Here is an 18,896-nt window from a genome sequence, read left to right on the forward strand (position 1 = left end):
TCACAGTGCTATATATTTATTTCACAAATTTGTTTTCCGTCTTTGGGAGATACACAGGTACATCAAGGCCAAATTTGCTCAATATTACACAAAAGCAGGAAAAGAGACACAGCAGGAATTAAAAAATAATAATAATTAAGAGGACATCAAGAACCCAGACAAGTAACAGTGCAGTCCTATGCACGTCTACTGCAAAAGAAGTCCCAGTTCAGTGTGTACAGCATTGCGGTCTGAGCTTGCAAGCGTCTGCATACTTTACTTGACAGTCGAACTCAGTAGGGCTTACATCCAAGTAGACACACATATAAGATTGTGAGGCAAATGCAAGAGAGGACTGGGAGCAACCTTAACTCCTTGTTCTCCGGTCTAGGATACTCCACAAGTAAACAGCAGCCGCAGGTTGAGGGTTTCCAACTTGGCCACAGAGTGGCAAGATGAGAAGGTTATCTAGAAGCCTATGTTGTCGTGGCCTCAGCCTGGGTGGGATAAGAGGACAGCAGCAAGGCAAAGCTACTGACCTGTCTCCCTAGAGACAGCAGTAGTTAGAAGGTGATGGGTTTAGGCTTCTTGGCGGTGTTCCCTTCCCTGAAGAGGCATCTCCACCCACTTTCTTCTTCTTTACTCCACAGGGAAAAGGGGACAAAGGCAACCTGGAGAGAAGGAGAGCAAAGAGGTGGTTAATTTTCCCAGGTCACTCAGCAAAGAGAATCTGGAGTACCGCCCGGAAATTCACACACAGTGCTTTCCCTAAAAGCTCAAACTCTCCAGAGTTGTTTTTTTTAAATAAAATAAAATACAATAATAAAAAAACTCTAAAATAAACAACTTATATCAAATAAAGCATCATTCAATAACCCATTAGAATGTTATAGTACACAATAAAATAAAATATCAGCAAATAATAAATAGTAAGTGTGGGTGGGTGTTAAAGAATCCCACCCCCTCCACAATGGTAAATGCAAAATGTGAAAACTTTGCAAAAAGACTTAGAAGCCAAATGCCAAGCACTCATGAAGAATTCAACAAGTTAAGCTTTTTCTAACGTGAAAATACAATTATAGTAGAACCTCGGTTCTCGAACCGCTCCATTCCCGAATGTTTCAGCTCCCGAATGTCGAAAACCTGGAAGTAAATGTTCTGGTTTTTGAACGTTCCTCGGAACCTGAAAGTCCTACGCGGCTGCAAAAAGCTTAGCTGTCAGCCAATCGGAAACTGCGCCTCAGAATTTGAATGTTTTGGAAGTCGAACGTCCTTCTGGAACAGATTACACTCGACTTCTGAAGTTCCATTGTATGGGAACAGCTTCACCTCTTTGCATTCTGTCTGCCAGACATTTTATTGCATGTGTGGCCTCTGATTTATTTTGGAGCCCTCCAACTGCAAAAGATGCATATGACACAAAGGAAATACAATTTTTATACAAATCTGTGTTGTTTTTTGCAAGTGGGTCAGAGGCCCCGATCCACATACAGTATACTGGGCCCAGAAAATCCTGCTGGCACCTCTGCATAACCAAATTCCCAATTACCGCTTGCAACGTTTGCTGGAATATACCCTGAGCATCCAATCTAAAGTACTATGTCTCTAGAGATAATATGTATATACTTCGTTGGACTGGTCATGTTGTATGGATGCCTGATGATCGTCTTCCAAAGCGACTACTCTATTCCGAACTTAAAAATGGAAAGCGTAATGCTGGTGGTCAACAAAAGAGGTTTAAAGACTCTCTCAAGGCAAATCTAAAAAAATGTAGTATAAACACCGACAATTGGGAAACGCCTGCCTGTGAGCGCTCCAATTGGAGAACAGCCTTTACCAAAAGTGTCATGGGCTCTGAAGACACTCGAACTCAGGACACAATGGAGAAATGTGCTAAGAGGAATGCTTGCATGGCAAACCCTCACCGTGATCAACTCCCACCCAAAAACCTATGTCCCCACCGTGGAAGGACGCGTGGATCCAGAATTGGCCTCCACAGTCACTTACAGACTCACTGTTAAAACTGTGTTTTTAGAAGACAATCCTACTCGGCTTCGAGTGATCGCCAAAGAAGAAGAAGACTTTTGCACCACAATGAATCTTAAAAAAAATAATTTGCAAGGTTGACTAACCTAAACATAGGTCACAACTAAAAACCAGCTAAAAACTGAAGCTACTCTAAGAGTTGGATGCTTCTGTGTGCTGAATTTGCTGACTGCACAGTTACCCAACTGATTCTGAATGAGTCAAACTTCATTATGAACCTTCAAGAAAACACATGAGGTTGTCTCCAAGTAAGTAATGCCCACTGAAATTAACAGACCTAAGTTGGTCATGTCCATTAATCTCAATGCATCTACTCTGAGTAGTAATAACACAGGCTGTAACCCTTGGAATTGTTAATAAACCACAATATCCTATTATGGGTATGAAGTGATTTGCTCTAGTGAAACCAAACTGCTGCTGTCCTCTTGCTTCATTCACCAGAGGTTCCCTTAAGAGATTGTATTGCAATCCTGTGTTTCATACACCTGTGGGAAGTGGTCAGTGTTGAACCTTTGTTCAGTTCAGGGGCGTTTTCTTTCGAAGCACAGCTGATGTTGGCTAAGGAGAGGAGAGCAGCACTGATTTGCCCAAATGCAAATAATTATTAAAGTTAGCATTCTCATTGCCGCATCAAATATTTGCAACGCAGCAAATACACACCTTGTCGACAAATGGAGCGTTTCAGAAGGAATTTGCACATGGTACATTTTGAAATGAAAACTTCAAGGAAATAAACAACTATCTGACTTTTAACAAGACATCTGAAGGCAGCCCTGGCTAGGGAAGTTTTTAATGTCTGATGTTTTATTGTATTTTTAATATTTTGTTGGAAGCCGCCCAGAACCTGCCTCACATCTGACTTCCGAAAGCTAGTTCACAGTGCTGCAGCATTCAACAGCTGGGAATGCCATTGACAAACCATTCTATATGCATAACATAGTAGAGAAAACATTCTATCTATCATTGCATGTAGCAACAATTGGTACTTTGTTATTTACCATATTTTCCCACCTTGACCGAAATGTGTCAGCGAGGGGCAAGGGGGGGGGGAGCCTTTGGCCATGAATAACAGTAGAGACCCTGCATTGAACTTGAAGCTTGTGCAGAAACAAGCTGTTTCCCTTACATTTTCCTCTCTTTATTACTTGGATTAATGAAGTTATACTTTGTCGCTTGTCATAAACTTACCTCCACATTCAGAGCAAGAGCATTCTTATTCTGGGGGGAAAAAACCCTGTTACTGGCAGAGTAATCTATCATCCATAAATCAGGAGATCTCCAAAGGAGCCTCCTGCTTTTAAGCTGTCTCAGCAGAGAAACTAATTTTTAAGATGTTCAGAGCCTTGTTTAAGCAACCCTCTGGCATAAGAGCAGAACAAAGCATTAGGTTTAAAGGCTTCCTTCAGATTACTTTATCTCACAATCAGTAGAGATGAGCAAACTTTCCACCTCCGCCTTTTTGCCACATTGCTTACCTCCTAGCAGGAGGGTCTTCTCTTCCGCCTTGTGAATTTACAGCCATTATTCTGGGTAGGCCACCTTTTACTTCTTGCTCTGTATTTTTTTTTTATGGTCCTCACAAAGGCTCTGACATCAGCACTCATAAAAATTAGCTGCCTTTTCCCTCCAGTGCTCTCTTTGCAGGAGAACTCAGCTGAAAAGAGTCTCATATGTTTCTGACATAAGCTTTGTTTATGTTTGTTATTAACCTACTGCCTACCAGAGAATTTTTGCTTTCCCCCGTAGGTTTCTTCTTCCGTTTGCTCTTACGGGAGTTAATTATAATTTGGGGGCATCAATCCAAGGCAAGTTGGTTGTCCTTAACTCCCACTGAAATCAATGAGGTAATCACAACTAACAGGTTCTGTTGCTCTCAAAGGAGAGTTACAGTGCAAACTTGCTTTACTGAAAGAAATGTTAAACATACAGGGTTTGCACTCGTTCCTGATATGCTTCTGGAGCCAATTCAGGCTTGCTGTATAAAGCTTTGCATGACTCAGAACCTAGATACCTGATGGCGTGCCTCTCCCAATAGGGTCCTGTCTGCTTGTTGAGTACAGTGGTACCCCGGGTTAAGAACTTAATTCGTTCCGGAGCTCTGTTCTTAACCTGAAGCACCACTTTAGCTAATGGGGCCTCCTGCTGCTGCCGTGCCACCGGAGCACGATTTCTGTTCTCATCCTGAAGCAAAGTTCTTAACCTGAGGTACTATTTCCGGGTTAGCGGAGTCTGTAACCTGAAGCGTATGTAACCTGAAGCGTATGTAACCCGAGGTACCACTGTACTGGAGAGGCCTTCTTCGATGTCTCACATCTGGGGCTGGTGCAACACATTCTGCGTTGATGTGAGAATTGGCTCTTTCAGAGGTGACATTCCAACTATGGAATAACCTCCCTTTGGAAGTTCAGCAGAACTGCTATCCACACAGCACCAACTCAGTGTTTATTTCCCTAGGCTTTTAAGTGCTGCGATTTTACGGAGCCATCCACAGCTTTTGTTGGCTTTATGAGCATTGGTTTCATCTGCTCCTCTTGTGACATGTATTGCTTTTCTTGTTTTTATAGGCTTGTAACCCACTCTGGGGCCAAGAATGTTGAATGGCAGGATTTTATTTTATTTTTAAAAAAACAAGTAATAAAATAAAATAAATCCTATTCCTTTATTGGGCGGAATTGCAAAACAACTAGACTATTGGCAGTCCAGAGAACTGACACTATGGGGCATAACAACAACAACAACAACAACAACAACAATTATTATTAGTTTATTATGTCACCCATAAGACTGGGTTACCCCAGCCAATCTGGGAGGCTCCCAACCCAAAATAGTAAAAACACAATACATCAAACACTAAAAACTTCCCTGAACAGCACAGGCTTCAGATGTCTTATAAAAAGCACACAGCTGTATATCTGCTTGACATCAGCTGGTAGGGCATTCCACAGGGCTGGTGTGAGGAGGCCCTCTGCCTGGTTCCTTGTAACCTCACCTCTCTCAAAGGGAGACATCAGAAGGCCCTTGGACCTGGACCCCAGTTTACGGGCTGGATGATGGGGGTGGAGGCACTCCTTCGGGTATACAAGACTGAAGCAATTTATACATTTATATACAATGGTGCCTCGCAAGACGAAAATAATTCGTTCCGTGAGTCTTTTAGTCTTGCGATGTTTTTCGTCTTGCAAAGCACGGTCCGTCGCAACTGCGCCTCTTCAAGCGGCTTTTAAAAAAAAGCGCAAGATGTTTTCATCTTGCGAAGCAAGCCCATAGGGAAATTCGTCTAGCGAAGCAACGCAAAACTGAAAAACCCTTTCGTCTAGCGAGTTTTTCGTCTTGCGAGGCATTCGTCTTGTGGGGCACCACTGTATTAACAATTATACATTGTTAATAAGAGAGATGGATGGCTGATCCTTGGATTGCTTTCCAAGAGAGGTCCCTGGGGCTCATGATTCATATAGACCAGAGGTGGCCAACTCCCAAGAGACTGCAATCTACTCACAGAATTAAAAACTGGCAGTGATCTACTGTTGAGCTTTTTGTAGGAAGGGAAGCCCCATTTTTGGGGGGTTCAGGGCAAAGTTGTTGAGCTTTTTTCGGGAGGAAGAAAGTCCCAATTTTTGAAAATTCAAGCCTAAGGGAACAGACACTCTCCAATAGAGTGCAGGGGAAACAAATAGCCTCACTGAGTAAACTCCATCTTCCGCTCTGCAGGTTGTGAAACAATGGAGAGCAGTGCGAGGGGACGGGGCTGGATTTTATTTTACCAATGCTAAGGAAAGGGAACCAGCGATCGACCACGATCTACCAAAACCTCCCAGGAATCTACCAGTAGATCACGATCGACCTGTTGGACGTCCCTGATATAGACCAAAGTGACACTGAAACTGACTGAACTGGGCCTTCCTGAATTGTGGTTAAATATGCTAAATAATACTGTTGACCATTTTAAAGCATATTTTCTTTCAAATGGCTATATATTTCAAAGGGCTGTATATTTTCTTTCAAATGGCTATCACTTCTGTATAACAAAAGACAAGCCTGATGTGTACATACCATCATGTATAATGAGCACACACGAGTATTTCACTGCTTGGCCATTAAAGGTAAAGGTAAAGGGACCCCTGGCCATTAGGTCCAGTCATGGACGACTCTGGGGTTGCAGCACTCATCTCGCTTTACTGGCCGAGGGAGCCGGCGTACAGCTTCCGGGTCATGTGGCCAGCATGACTAAGCCGCTTCAGGCGAACCAGAGCAGCGCTCGGAAACGCCGTTTACCTTCCCGCCGGAGCGGTACCTATTTATCTACTTGCACTTTGACATGCTTTCAAACTGCTAGGTTGGCAGGAGTTGGGACCGAGCAACGGGAGCTCACCCCATCGTGGGGATTCGAACCACCAACCTTCTGATCGGCAAGCCCTAGGTTCTGTGGTTTAGAACACAGCGCCACCCTTAAATGTGGATACGGTAAATAGCTAAGTGTGTGTCTGTCATGTGTGCGACAATATAAGTACGGTACTCTTTATCCAGGTAGGAAATTTGTCATGTGTGATGTGGTCCAAGGAACGGTTAGAAACCTGTAGTTTGCAAACCTTAGCACGCTGTGAGAAATTGCAACTCTGAAAGCTACCCTGACGTAATTCTGATGCTCCCAGGACACTTATCTGCCTAGGTAGCACCATTCATTTCAGTAGAGGTGGAAACAGATTCACACATGCAAAGGACTGCATGCATCAGAGGTCCAATGCCCATAAGCAGCTGCTGAGCTAAATATAAATTATTCTGGTGGCACCAGCTTTCTTTCATCTCAGTAGCTGGCACATTAAGTGATACCGCTATCTCTTTTTACTAGCTGAAAAATTATAAACACATTTCAGAGGGATCCAAATGTGTCTCAATCTAGAGGTAATTTGTTATAAAATGCAAACCACTTTGTGCAATCTGGGAAAGCCCATGGGGAAAATAATTTATCCCAGCTGAGATCTGTGGTTTGCCACAGGAGAATGAGCTCCAGTAAAGGATACTTCTGTTGCTTCTCTTAAGAAATTCCAACCCTAGACACTAGAGTTATTTACCTACAACAAATGTGCAGGGTGAGGAGAATGTGAGAAAGTATAAATGTGCAGTAAATCAATGTGCAGCTTATATGCAGAAGCTATCTTCCACAGGAGATGCATAGAGTATATTTTTTATACATGTGAACAATATGTTACAAGCTTATAAAAGCTGTCAGGAATTGATGGATAGCAATTATTATTATTATTATTATTATTATTATTATTATTATTATTATTATTATTATTGCATTTCTATCCCCCCTTCCCCATTGTAAAGGTAAAGGACCCCTGGACTGAAGTCCAGTCAAAGGCAACTATGGGTTGTGGCGCTCATCTCGCTTTCAGGCCAAGGGAGCCAGCGTTTGTCCACTGACAGCTTCCTGGGTCATATGGCCAGCATGATTAAATCACTTCTGGTGCAACGGGACACCGTGACAGAAACGTCGTTTACCTTCCCTCCGCAGCAGTACCTATTTATCTACTTGCACTTTGACATGCTTTTGAACTGCTAGGTTGGCAGGAGCTGGGACAGAGCAACGGGAGCTCACTCCGTCGTGGGGATTCGAACCGCCGACCTTCTGATAGGCAAGCCCAAGAGGCTCAGTGGTTTAGACCACAGTGCCCCCTGCGTCCCTTTGCCCTCTCATTAAAGCAGCCCTCTCTCACGAAACTACAGGGGAAACCCCAAAATTTTACAAGGGAAGTAGCAGCAGGCTTGGGGAAGCTCCGTGCTTTGTAATCTCACTGATAGGATAACTGGCACAGGGAACAGGACAGAATATTCTGAAAGACGGCATGGTGGACAAGTAGAGTTGTTGAGCAGGAGCCCTCTGCACTATAACAAATTATTGCAGGCCCCACTTGGGTTTTTCTGTTACATATCCCATTTTCTATTACTATTTCTTACACATTTAAACTTTATCAGCCTGTTTATCGGCTTTCAACGGATTAACTAAATGCTTAACAGTGTTACACTAGTATACACTAGTGGCCAAAATTGTGGAAACCTTTTGGGAAAAGGGTATTTCCGAGGTTTGATGGCTCGTAACACCACTTTGTTTTTCAGCAATACCATAAAATTATATATCAATGGAAAGGTAATTTAATGAAGAATGGAATGCAACAAAGTTTGTTCAATTATCTGTATTTTATCAAAAGTTATAGCCAAAGAGCCGTAAAAAGGAAGCACAACTACAACTTTGCTAGGGAGTGTGCGTGTTGCATGCCAAAGGTTGCGGGTTCAATCCCTGCTACTGACAATCAAATAACTGGGTAATGAGTGCCAGAGACTCCTACCCAAAAATGGAGGGCCACCCAGGGTAGATAGATAATACTGGGGTAATGGTGGTTGAACTAGTTAATATGCCAAAACAGAATGCTATACCAGAATTCAGGATTGCTTATCACCAAGGTGGATGCAACACTCGTCAGGTGTAAAATCCATATTACAATCCTTGAACGTCTAAGCTTCTGTTCTGTAAGAATAAATGGATTTCTGGCTTCCCCTGGAAAGGCACATAGCCATAGCAGCCACCATAAACTCATCACCCTGTCCATTTGTGGCTGGCCATCGTGAGAATATGTTACAGCTAGCCTGCTCAAAGGGACGCAGGTGGCGCTGTGGTCTAAACCACTGAGCCTAGTGCTTGCCGATCAGAAGGTCGGTGGTTCGAATCCGTGCGACTGGGTGCGCTCCCGTTGCTCAGTCCCTGCTCCTGCCAACCTAGCAGTTCAAAAGCACATCAAAGTTCAAGTAGATAAATAGGTACCGCTCCGGCGGGAAGGTAAACGGCGTTTCCGTGCGCTGCTCTGGTTCGCCAGAAGCGGCTTAGTCATGCTGGCCACATGACCCGGAAGCTGTACGCCGGCTCCCTCGGCCAACAAAGCGAGATGAGCGCCGCAACCCCAGAGTTGGTCACGACTGGACCTAATGGTCAGGGGTCCCTTTATCTTTTTAGCCTGATCAGCAGCCTTTTCTTTATGTTCTGATTCTCCTGGCTGCAAGGTAACAGCACCATTTACAATCCGATTAAAGCCCTCAATTTTAATTTGGAAGGAAACAGTCTGATGATGGACGATTTCATGCGCCCAGCCTTAAAAATACAGCTTGACGCTGTAGCAGATGACGCAAACCGTTGCAGCAATCGTTGCTTTTACTTGCCTAGACTAATGCGAAGTAACCAACGTAGTTCCTGGATTGCTACAGAAGTGGTCAGGGAGCTGGGCAAACGAGACTTGCAAGTTTGCTTCTGTAGCAAGTTTAACAGTTAGGCGCTCGGCAAATATTGAGGGGGGAGGAATATGTGCTGCACTGCACCCCTAACTTGAAAAGGAGTTTAGCTGCCTTGCTGCTGCAGTTTATTAAGGGCAAACAATCTAGGGCTTGTAATAGGCCTGTAGGCAGAACAAAGCCCTTGTCAAATGAAAGGGGTGGCCGCTCAGCTGGGGAGCATGTAAATGTGCAAAAAGAACCGTTCCCTTCAAAGACACCAGACATGCTTTTTAAATAAAACATCTCTCACATAATTGAGACTTGCCACTTAAACTGTTGCATTAAGAATATTAATTAAAAAAAAAAAAAAGACACACAGAACCTCCCGGAAATGTTATTGATGAAAAAGCATATGGAGGGCTATCTCACTAGTGTCATCACTGGAAGTAAAGAGGTCATGCGTCAAAACTCTCAGTAGCATCCGCATGCTCAGAAAGGCAAGGTCAGCGGCGTTTCAGATGATTGAGTCCCATGAGTTCATTGAAGGATCCATTTTTTTTCAGTTGGTTGCCTGAACCTTAAAGCAAGTTCGGTCTTATGGATAAAAATAGGTCATTTTTGACTATTATTTTGTCACATGCTCATGCCTTAGCTACCAGCTCAATTTTTCATTCCACAGTTCATTTAAGATTTCTAATTAGGCACCTCCTTTGCAAAGGCTGAAATTGAAATGACATATAAAGATAACAGTGTAATAAGTGTTTTCGTACACTGGCATACTGGGCCTTTATTTATCTGTGGAAAATAGACATTTGGAGTTGGGGGTGGGGAACCTTGATAAGCAGGGCAACATTAGATTCTTTCCCCCTTTTGCAATTCTTTATTTTTTAAATTTTTTTTGTTAAAGGTTGACTTTAATACTTGGCAAAGACAACTGGGACAGATTTCTTGATTTTTTCCTCTCTCTCCCCTCTAGCCTAAAACCTCTCTGCCCCCTACTTCCCAAACTGCTACCACCAAAGAGTTTATTAAATGGCTGAAAAGGACAGCTGGTCGCGCCATCTGCTAAACTGCTTTTCAGGGGCCAAATGGAACAGGTTACACCTTCAGCCGGTGCCAAGTTCCCCCAATCCTGCTCCTGCCTCTCTCTTTCCTCGCTCCCCACCGCAACAGCTCCTTCTGATAGCCTGTGGTAGCCTAATCTGAATTTCACGCTCTGGTTTTGCTCTCACTAATGTGTGAGCTTCTTATGTGTGCTTCTCGTACAGTTGCCGATATTACTTTTCGGTAACAAAAGCTATCCTTCTCCTTTCACAGCCGGGCTCATTTGCAATCAAGAGAATCCTGGGCTATTGGCTTTTGCTTTGGCAGATTCTGTATCATAAAGGAAACCCACAGAGAACTAATATCAGACTTAAAATTGGGGGGAGGCCCGGAGGAGGCCAGGAGCGATATTAGTGGTTTTGCCAATGACTTTTCTATAAATGCTAATAGAGGTAATTCAGATGGACCAACAAAGGCAGTGTCTAATGCGCTGCAGGTGTGAGAGGCTTGAAACAAAAGGGATGCTAACCCTAATGGTATTTCTGGTCATTAACAATTCTTTGATGTTCACACTCAAGGCTCCCTTTTATCTGGAAAGGGTGGGATTCTCCCACCCCCTTTAGTTAGCATGCAGCACAACCGAATCCTCCTCTTCCTTCTAGCCTTTAAAGTCCTCTGCAAAATGTTTATGCTAAGTTAGTTTCCGCAGCCCCTTCTTCTGTGCAACGATTTACAACCAAGTAAAATGGGAGAAAGCGTGCAAAGGTTATTATTAAAACATCAGTAAGTTCTAATCATTAAGCCAGAGGATCAGATCGATAAAAAAAGCACTAAATGTTACTTTAATAAGGGTGAGGTTCTTGCACCAGGTTTTGGGGATGAACTTACCAGTGACAACAGTGGTGACCCTAGTACAGCAGCTCTGAGGAGGTGCATAGTATGTTTTCCTAGCTCTCCTTGAGGAAAACTATAGTGGTACCTCGGCTTATAGACACTTCAGGTTACAGACTCCACTAACCCAGAAATATTACCTCGGGTTAAGAACTTTGCTTCAGGATGAGAACAGAAATCATGCGGCGGCAGCGGGAGGCCCCATTAGCTAAAGTGGTGCTTCAGGTTAAGAACAGTTTCAGGTTAAGAACGGACCTCCGGAACGAATTAAGTACGTAACCAGAAGTACCACTGTAATTGTAAGTGGGTTTCACACATTTTAGATTGATACATTCCTGTATTACAAGGAGCTCGTAATGGAATCGGCTTAAGAATGCTTCACTGCAATCAAAACTCAAGAGTTTTTTCATCGCAGCAAAATGGAAGAGTAATGAAATCCCATCTATACAAGATTGGATCCAAAAGCTGACAGAATATGCCAAATTAGATGGTTTATCAGAAAAAATAAAGAATAAATCAAAACAAGAATTTGTTTCTAAATGGGAGGTTTTCAAAGAATATCTGAAAAATAAATATAGTAGTTTAAATTCTGTTGCAGCATTCGAGGAACTTCAGTGATAGTTGCTAGGTAGATAGAAGAAATTAGATTTATTGAGAATAAGTTTAATTATGAAAAAAAATGTGTATTGGCAATACGTAATATGAATTTGAAATATGGGAAATGATCTATAATGAAATGAAAAAGGTACTTAAATGTACCTTTCCTAAAAAACCAGAGGCCTTTCTCTTGGGCATTGTCGGCCAATTGGTGTCAAAGAAGGATAGAGCTTTTTTCATGTACGCTACAACAGCAGCTAGAATACTCATCGCAAAGCATTGGAAGACACAAGATCTACCCACTCTGGAAGAATGGCAGATGAAAGTGATGGACTATATGACATTGGCTGAGATGACATGCAGAATCCGTGACCAAGGAAAAGAGACAGCGGAAGAAGAATGGAGAAAATTCAAAAGTTACCTTAAGGACTATTATAAACTCAATGAATGTTAGAGTGTTTTGGTTCTTAGGAGCAAAGGGATACAGTGACATAAGCTTAGAATATAGAGATGACTAAGATGACTGAGGTTGGAAAGTAACAACTGGGAGTTGCTATAAAATTATAGACATTGGGATGCAGAAAGGGGGGGTATGGGGAAGTCCCAGAAAAGAGGTTTATGAAAATATGTTATGAATTTATACGTGTATGTTTGTTTTCTTAAATGTTTGCCTGTTTTTTAAAATTTGTAAAACCAATAAAAATCTTTTTTAAAAAAAAAAATGAAATATGGAATAGACGGGAAGTTGGGTCTTTAGTGTTAAGACCAATAGATGTTTTATTGTTTGCCAAGAAAATTATGTGTCTATGGTTATTTTTGTAATTTGTGTGTACTTTGGTATTTGTGTTTTTCTGTGTGTGTTTTTTTCTTGTTGTATGTATAAATAAATAAAATTATCTTTAAAAAAAATAAAAAAAATGCTTCACTGACCTGTTGGTGCTGACCTTTAAAGCTCTAAACGGCCTCGGTCCTGTATACCTGAAGGAGCGTTTCCACCCCCATTGTTCAGCCTGGACACTGAGATCCAGCGCCAAGGGCCTTCTGGCGGTTCCCTCATTGCAAGAAGTGAGGTGACAGGTTACAGGGAACCAGACAGAGGGCCTTCTCGGTAGTGGCGCCCACCCTGTGAAACACCCTCCCTTCAGATGTGAAGGAAATAAGCAGCTATCCTATCTTTCAAAGACATCTGAAGGCAGCCCTGTTCAGGGAAGTTTTTAATATTTAACGCTGTACTGTTTTTAACACTTTATTGGGAGCCGCCCAGAGTGGCTGGGGAAACTCAGCCAGATGAGCGGGGTGTGTATATATATATATATATATATATATATATATATATATATATATATGCAGGTTTTGGTGTTTTCGGGTATCTTCCCGTGTAAGAGTTGGGGTGTCTAGGCGACGTTTCGACGAGGTCTCACTCGTCATCTTCAGGCTGGTGCTTTCGGCTTCTTGTTACTAGAACAGAGCAGGATCTCAGTGTTTGAGTTCCTATAAATACTGTTGAGGGGGTGTGGTGTATAGCCTCCAACGTTCTGGGCAGAGAGGAAGTTCCCAGGTTATTGTGCCTTTTCTTCTTTTGTTCATTAATTACTTGAGGGATATCTTGAGTGATTTCTTGAGTGATATTCTGAGTACCACTTAGGAGGGTCATTAGGTGTGGATTAGTTGCTAAAGCTTTCGTGTCTTGACCTCTTGAGCTTGTGAAGAGTTTTTCTGAGTTTTTCTGAGAAGAGTTTTTCTGAGAAGATGGCTGTACTGCACTTAGTTGTGCTCTGGCTTGGCTTCGTGTATAGGGGCGAGCTGTGGTTTTGTGCCCTGTGCCAGCCAGATCTGTGTAGGGATTGCAGGGGGGTGCAGCATCCGGAGGTGCCACTATGGTTTGGCTACTGGATGGTATCTGTAATTTATCTGTGGAGAGGGTCTGGGTTTGGGTCTGGTGTGGTTGATTGGAGATGGCGTTCTGTGTGCCTCTGGTTCTGGTGTCGGTTTTTGTGGGGAGGGCTAATTTCCAGATGTCTGGCAGGCGGGACGTGTCGTCACGCTTGTTCATGTTGTGAGGGTGTTTCTCTATCTCGATGGCTTCCATGATTATTCTCTTGTGGTGATGTTCCATGTTAAAGAGCAATTTGGAATCTGCAAAATTAATTTCGTGTCCTGTTTCTTTCATGTGTTGGTAAAGAGAGGAAGTTTTTTCTTCTTTTTTGACGGCATTCTTGTGTTCTGCGATACGTGCATTTATTCGTCTGTTTGTTTGTCCAATGTACGTGGCTGGGCAGACTTTGCAGGGTATTTCATAGACCCCTTGGTTTTCTAACTGGATTTTATCTTTTGGGTTTCTGAGGATATTGGCTATTTTTTGGTTGGTGCAAAAGGCTGTTTTGATATTGTGTTTATGGAGGATTTTGCTAATTTTATCTGTGGTGCCCTTGATATAAGGAAGGAGGGCCATGCCATTGTTTTCTTCTGTGTCTTGGTTTTTGGGGGGTGTTTCTTTTTGGATTAGCTTCGTAACCCTGTTTTGCTGGTATCCGTTGGCGATTAACACATTTGAGAGATTCTGTAACTCAGTTGTCAAGTGGTCTTCGTCAGCCAGGCGTTTGGTTCTGGAGATGAGAGTCTTGGCTACGGAGTTTATTTGTGCAGGGTGGTGGTGTGATTGTGCATGTAAGTAGCGGTTGGTGTGTGTTTTTTTCCGGTAGATAGTGTGTCCTAGGGAGCCATCAGGTTTTTTGTAGATTAGGACGTCAAGGAAGGGAAGTTGGTTGTTGGCTTCTATTTCCATAGTGAATTGTATTTTGGGGTGTAGGCTGTTGAGATGTGTGAGGAAGCTATCTAGTTTTTCCTTCCCGTGTGGCCAAATTACAAAGGTGTCGTCAACATATCTGAGCCAAAGTTTGGGTTTGTGTTCTGACTTGTCTAAAGCATTGGTTTCAAAGTGTTCCATGTACAGATTTGCGATGACCGGTGAGAGGGGTGATCCCATAGGTGCTCCTTCTATCTGTTTGTATCTTTGTCCATTGTGGATGAAGTACGTGTTGGTTCTATCTGTTTGTATCTTTGTCCCATTGTGGATGAAGTACATAAGAAAAGATACCTACTAAACCAAACCAACAAAGATCTGCTCACTCTTCACCTCAAACTCTGTAACAAAATCCACCCTGCACTCTGGGACAAATGCAAACAACTAGCCGTTTGGAGAGCTGAAACAGAGTCCTCACATAAGACAGACACACACACCAACAAACTCCACAAACTAGAGAAACGCCAGAAGCCCAGCCACCCTCCACAACAACCCATGAAACAAACAGTACATAACATATCAGACAGGATCCTCACCTCAACTGAAACCAAAGTACTCTCCAAAGGCTTCAACTTTGCAGTCGCCCCGAGACGCATCCCCACGGAAAACATCATATGCGGAGTCGAAGCTAGCCTAACCAAAATCAACCCAGATGAAGCCAATAAAATCAGACTCGAAGTCACCAACATCCTCTGCTCCAGCAAACCACCCAGAAGCAATTTACACAAAGAAGAACAGAAAGCACTCACCAACCTGAAGAAAGACAACAACATAATCATTCTCCCAGCAGACAAAGGTAATGCCACTGTTGTGATGAACACATCGGACTACCAAGCAAAACTATCAAATCTACTCCAAGACCCTACCTACCAACCTATAAAAACAGATCCCACCACCTATCTGGAAAAAACCACCAAATCCAAAATAAAAGCCTCTCCTATCAGTGAAGAAATCCAGCTAAGAATCATCCCCAGAGAAAAATCATCCAGATGCCCCAAACTCTACGGTCTCCCCAAGATACACAAAGAAGGAACACCACTCAGACCAATAGTCAGCTCCATAGGCTCACCTCTACAAAATCTCGCTAAATTTCTCGCTAAGCAACTTCAGCCCTATGCAGAATCTATCGCTTCACACGTTACAAACTCCTTCCAGTTCATAGAAACAATAAAGAAGCAAAACCTACATCCCGATGACCTACTTGTGAGCTTCGATGTTGTATCTCTCTTCACACAAGTGCCCATTAATGAAGCCTTGACAGCCATTCAAAACAAATACAATCCCCCCGAATACATCCTGGACCTGACCAACTACTGCCTAACCAACACGTACTTCATCCACAATGGACAAAGATACAAACAGATAGAAGGAGCACCTATGGGATCACCCCTCTCACCGGTCATCGCAAATCTGTACATGGAACACTTTGAAACCAATGCTTTAGACAAGTCAGAACACAAACCCAAACTTTGGCTCAGATATGTTGACGACACCTTTGTAATTTGGCCACACGGGAAGGAAAAACTAGATAGCTTCCTCACACATCTCAACAGCCTACACCCCAAAATACAATTCACTATGGAAATAGAAGCCAACAACCAACTTCCCTTCCTTGACGTCCTAATCTACAAAAAACCTGATGGCTCCCTAGGACACACTATCTACCGGAAAAAAACACACACCAACCGCTACTTACATGCACAATCACACCACCACCCTGCACAAATAAACTCCGTAGCCAAGACTCTCATCTCCAGAACCAAACGCCTGGCTGACGAAGACCACTTGACAACTGAGTTACAGAATCTCTCAAATGTGTTAATCGCCAACGGATACCAGCAAAACAGGGTTACGAAGCTAATCCAAAAAGAAACACCCCCCAAAAACCAAGACACAGAAGAAAACAATGGCATGGCCCTCCTTCCTTATATCAAGGGCACCACAGATAAAATTAGCAAAATCCTCCATAAACACAATATCAAAACAGCCTTTTGCACCAACCAAAAAATAGCCAATATCCTCAGAAACCCAAAAGATAAAATCCAGTTAGAAAACCAAGGGGTCTATGAAATACCCTGCAAAGTCTGCCCAGCCACGTACATTGGACAAACAAACAGACGAATAAATGCACGTATCGCAGAACACAAGAATGCCGTCAAAAAAGAAGAAAAAACTTCCTCTCTTTACCAACACATGAAAGAAACAGGACACGAAATTAATTTTGCAGATTCCAAATTGCTCTTTAACATGGAACATCACCACAAGAGAATAATCATGGAAGCCATCGAGATAGAGAAACACCCTCACAACATGAACAAGCGTGACGACACGTCCCGCCTGCCAGACATCTGGAAATTAGCCCTCCCCACAAAAACCGACACCAGAACCAGAGGCACACAGAACGCCATCTCCAATCAACCACACCAGACCCAAACCCAGACCCTCTCCACAGATAAATTACAGATACCATCCAGTAGCCAAACCATAGTGGCACCTCCGGATGCTGCACCCCCCTGCAATCCCTACACAGATCTGGCTGGCACAGGGCACAAAACCACAGCTCGCCCCTATACACGAAGCCAAGCCAGAGCACAACTAAGTGCAGTACAGCCATCTTCTCAGAAAAACTCTTCTCAGAAAAACTCAGAAAAACTCTTCACAAGCTCAAGAGGTCAAGACACGAAAGCTTTAGCAACTAATCCACACCTAATGACCCTCCTAAGTGGTACTCAGAATATCACTCAAGAAATCACTCAAGATATCCCTCAAGTAATTAATGAACAAAAGAAGAAAAGGCACAATAACCTGGGAACTTCCTCTCTGCCCAGAACGTTGGAGGCTATACACCACACCCCCTCAACAGTATTTATAGGAACTCAAACACTGAGATCCTGCTCTGTTCTAGTAACAAGAAGCCGAAAGCACCAGCCTGAAGATGACGAGTGAGACCTCGTCGAAACGTCGCCTAGACACCCCAACTCTTACACGGGAAGATACCCGAAAACACCAAAACCTGCATTCCTGTACCCGTGAAAATCTACGAAAGCAAATATATATATATATATATATATATATACACACCCCGCTCATCTGGCTGAGTTTCCCCAGCCACTCTGGGCGGCTCCAGAGTTAATAAATTATAATAAATTATATATATATATATATATATATATATATATATATATATATATATATATATATTATATATTTCTGGCTCGATTCCCTCAATACCAATCCTTGACTTGTCCCCTGGCTTTGACAGTTACACAGTTTTGACATTTTTGCTAAACAGGACCAGCCGGGTGCTTGGAGATATTTACTTGCCAACTTGTACTTAAACAGTTTACCAGTAACTACTTTCTTGACAGAAACGCATTGCCTTCCCTCCTTTGTTTTTCCTTTCTTTAACCAAAGTAATTTTCTTTTCTGTAACCAAAGTAATATAATGTATTGTGAAACTTTGTTTGACAAGTATCCAGTAAAGAGATTTGGGGAGTGGGAAATAAAATAAAAACCCCTTGTATTTAAATATTTCTCTGTCCCTTTCCTGAGTGGTGGAAGACCAGAGCGGTGCTCTTCTTCACAGGGCCTTTGGGGAAAACAATCCATTTATTTGCAAACGATAGGCTGAGAAGAAATGATAAGGAATTGGCAGTCGGCATTTGCAGTGCCAGTCCCAACCACAGGGATCAAAACGCCGCTGAGGCTGCTTTTCTCTAGCTGTTTGCCAGCAACTAATAGTAGTACAAAATTACATTCAGTGCCTCCACCCTTTAACTTCCACAAAGTGTGGCTTTCAGGAAAATTCGATCCAGTCTCCCAGTCAAAAGCAGGAAGACAGCAAACCACCTTTAACTGAATTGCATTAAGCAGGTTTTACCTTGATACCAATGAACCAAAAGGAAAGGGAATTTGAAATATACTCGAAGTTGAGAGTGGATTTCATGCTCTTTATTCAGCTCATAGTGGTGAGGAGGAATGGAAGTTCCCCCAGAATGTCTGCCTTATATACATTATTTATACAATGGGCCCCATGTGATTGGCTAATTCCGGGATTCTCCTGTAGGCCAATCAGGTTGTGGATTCCCTTCCACCTTGAGCTGCATTGGGTGGCTCCTGTGGACCAATCAGACTGCTGCATTCTGAATCCTATTGTTCTAGGACCAATCAGACTGCTGCCTTTTGGATCCTATTCAACTCAGTACATAACAGAATTCCTCTAGTGTACAGGATAATTCATGTCACTAGTCCATATTGGGTGCTGCCAGTGACT

The 18,896-nt window shown here is 42.8% G+C and overlaps 1 protein-coding gene across 1 annotated transcript in view; it reads right to left on the reverse strand.

Annotated features, from left to right (window-relative positions):
• The window catches only part of MYO3B (myosin IIIB), a 297,619-nt gene continuing 278,723 nt past the window's right edge, over positions 1 to 18,896 (reverse strand). Inside the window, exon 37 of the mRNA XM_081181948.1 lies at positions 1 to 650. The gene's annotated coding sequence lies outside the window, so the exon portion shown is untranslated. The remainder of the gene's footprint in view (positions 651 to 18,896) is intronic.

The sequence above is a fragment of the Podarcis bocagei genome (assembly GCF_964188305.1).
Source record: "Podarcis bocagei genome assembly, chromosome: 1".
NCBI classification, from domain to species: Eukaryota; Metazoa; Chordata; class Lepidosauria; order Squamata; family Lacertidae; genus Podarcis; species Podarcis bocagei.